The following is a 3,022-nucleotide window of genomic DNA, read 5'->3' as shown; positions in this document are numbered from 1 at the left end:
ATATTTCATAAGAATATAAATAATAAGCCTCTTCATGAGTGTATTTCAATAATGTGTGTTTTTTTCTAATGGACCACTCCACAGCAGGGTATGGTAGACTAAGAAAAACAAGGGTTTGAGAGCCAGGCAGGCCTGAGGCTGAATTCCAACTGATTGCTAACCTTAAACAAGCTACTAAACTTCTTAGGATTCATATTTCCTATGCTGGAAAGTAAGAATAAAGTGTCTTTGTTACTAGGCTTTCTAAGAATAAATCTAATGTATTTAAATTTCTTTAAATTGTTTAAATATTACAGGCAACATTACCACCTCTGGCAGAGTAGTGACCAGTGCTATTGTAAGGGTTGCAAATAGGGCAATAAATGCACGTGTTTTTCTTTTTATTGTTTTTCAGGAAAAAATATAGAATGCTTCATGAATTTGTGTGTTACCCTTGCACATGGGGCCATGGTAATCTTCTCTCTATTGTTCCAATTTTAGTATATGTTCTGCTGGAGCAAACACAAATATAAATGCACTTTTAAAATGTAACTTTAGCAAGTTAGCAAAATAGGAAGCCACAGATTTTGTTCCCTCACAGAGACACCAACTTAACTATATATTGTCTAAAAACCCTTTAAGAGAATTCCAGAAACCAGTTTAAAAAGTCACAGTAACCTGAGAAAGTGCAAAGACCAGTCACATTGAAATAGATAAGAAAAGTTTCACCCATAAGAACCCCTCCCCCAAGCCAGCACAGAAACAGCCTTAAAGAAATGGAGGTCTAAGAATTATAAGACAAAAAATCAAAATAATCATTTTAAAGAAGCTCAATGAACTGCAAGAGAAAATGGACAACTAAAGCAAAATCAGGAAAAGTATGCATGAACAAAATGAAAATATAAACAAAGAGATAGATACTCTTAAAAAACAGAAATTCAGGAATTGAATAATACAATAACTGAAATAAAATATTCACTGGGAGAGCTTAACAGTAGACTTAAAGGAGAAAGAATCAGCAAAAAAAATGACTTGAAGATAAGTCATTTGAAATTATCAAGTCAGCAAAACAAAAAGGAAAAAAATTGAATAAAAGTGTAAAAAATCTAAGGAAGTAACAGGGGCAGAGAGTATTTTTAAGAAATAATGACTGGGGACAAAGCATAGCCTCGGAACCACCACCAGGTCTGGTCTTGGCCCATGACACCTATTGTGACACCCACCCACCCTGTGTCCACCATTGTAGCCATGAGAGTATAGATGGAGACCATCTACTGCAGAGGTGGGCATACCTTCTTGAAACATGGGCAGACCTGCATGCTAAACTACATGGGGATGCTTACAGATGGAAAGAAATTTGATTCCTCCTAGGACAGAAACAAACCCTTTAAGTTTATGCTAGGCTGGGAAGAAGGGGTTGCCCAGATGAGTGTGAGTCAAAGACCCACACTGACTATCTCCCCATACTATGCCTATAGTATAACTGGGCACCCAGGCATCACCCCACCAAATGCCATTCTTGTTTTAATATGAAGCTTCTAAAACTGGAATAACAGGAATGGCACACTTCCTGAGCTCCCTGTTCTTGGATGTTCCATGGAGGGATCTGATACCCACAGTGAATGCACACAAATCTGTACAGAGCTCTTCATGATGTTCCACTGCACTCCCTACAAACACCTGCCCTGACTGTGTTCTGTCAAACAGCTTTGCTCTTCCTCTCTCTCTTCATATGTGTGTTGACCTAACTACATGCCATGAACCTCAAATAAGTCTTTTTGTTTTCATTTTGGGGTGAAGATTCAGTTGCAGTCTTTTGGATCTAGGCTTCCAATTAAATACTAGTCAAGTATTAACAGCACACCTTGGGAACAGGAATTGGTGTGTAGGGAGAGGGAAATGAAAAAATATTTATTCCATCTTACTTTTGGGTGAAATTTTTATCTATTATATATTAAACATTAAAAAATTATTGTTGTTCAAGTATAGTTGTCTCCATTTTCCCACCACCTTTCCCCATTGCCCCACCCATCCACTCCTCTCACCCTTGATCCTACCCCCCTTTGGCCTTTTACACATGTTCACGGACAACCCTTCCTCTTTTTCCCTCCTTTATTCCCTCCCACCTCTCCTCTAGTTACTGTCAGTTTGTTCTTTATTTCAATGTCTCTGGTTATATTTTGCTTACTTGTTTGTTTTGCTGATTAGGTTCCACTTATAGGTGAGATCATATGGTATTTGTCTTTCACCCCCTGGCTTATTTCAATTAGCACAATGCTCTCCAATCCATCCATGCTGTCATGGAAGGTAGGAGCTCCTTCTTTCTTTCTGCTGCATAGTATTCCATTTTGTAAATATACCACAGTTTTTTGATCCACTCAATTACTGACGTGCACTCAGGTTGCTTCCAGCACTTGGCTATTATAAATTGTGCTTCTGTGAACATTGGAGTGCATAGGTTCTTTTGAATTGATGTTTCAGGATTCATCAATTCAAAACATCAATTGAAATGAGGTGAGAGAAATTATTACTGCCTAACCCCCAACCATCACCCCAGCATTACGAATAAATTTCAAGTTTTATTATTGCAATAAAAGTGCTTTACACTGGCTTTCCAAAAATGGAGGGGGAGAGAAATAATTACCACTACTTCCAAAATTTTAGGAAAGAAATAGGAAATCAGAACCAATAAACTCAGAAGATTCCAACTAGGATAAACCCAAAGAAACTCACACAGAGACAATTATAATCAAACTCTCAAAGGTCAAAGATACAGAGAAAAATTATGAAAGAAGCAAAAGAAAAGCAACTCATCATGTACAAGGGCACTGCCATAAGATTACAGTAGGTTTCTCAACAGAAATATTAGAAGCCTGTAGGAGTGTAATGATATATTCAAAGTACTGAAAATATATAATGCCAACCAAGAATACTGTATCTAACTAAACTATCCTTCAAGAAATAAAAGAGAAATAAAGATTTTCCAAGATAAACAAATATGGAGAGATTTCATCACCACTAGACATGCCTTTAAAAAATACTA

The 3,022-nt window shown here is 37.0% G+C and overlaps 1 non-coding gene and 1 pseudogene across 1 annotated transcript; one reads left to right on the top strand and one right to left on the bottom strand.

Annotated features, from left to right (window-relative positions):
• Positions 1–396: 396 nt before the first annotated feature.
• LOC112323079 (U6 spliceosomal RNA) lies at positions 397–502 on the bottom strand. Its single transcript, XR_002976707.2, has one exon. It is a non-coding gene; the product is annotated as a U6 spliceosomal RNA (small nuclear RNA).
• Positions 503–1,227: 725 nt separating this feature from the next.
• Positions 1,228–1,532, top strand: LOC112322963 (peptidyl-prolyl cis-trans isomerase FKBP1A pseudogene; annotated as a pseudogene).
• The last annotated feature ends 1,490 nt before the right edge of the window (positions 1,533–3,022 follow it).

This window comes from Desmodus rotundus, chromosome 10, assembly GCF_022682495.2.
Source record: "Desmodus rotundus isolate HL8 chromosome 10, HLdesRot8A.1, whole genome shotgun sequence".
Taxonomy (NCBI): Eukaryota; Metazoa; Chordata; class Mammalia; order Chiroptera; family Phyllostomidae; genus Desmodus; species Desmodus rotundus.
Note: the sequence above shows the minus strand (reverse complement) of the source record. Positions and strands in the feature narration are given on the sequence as shown.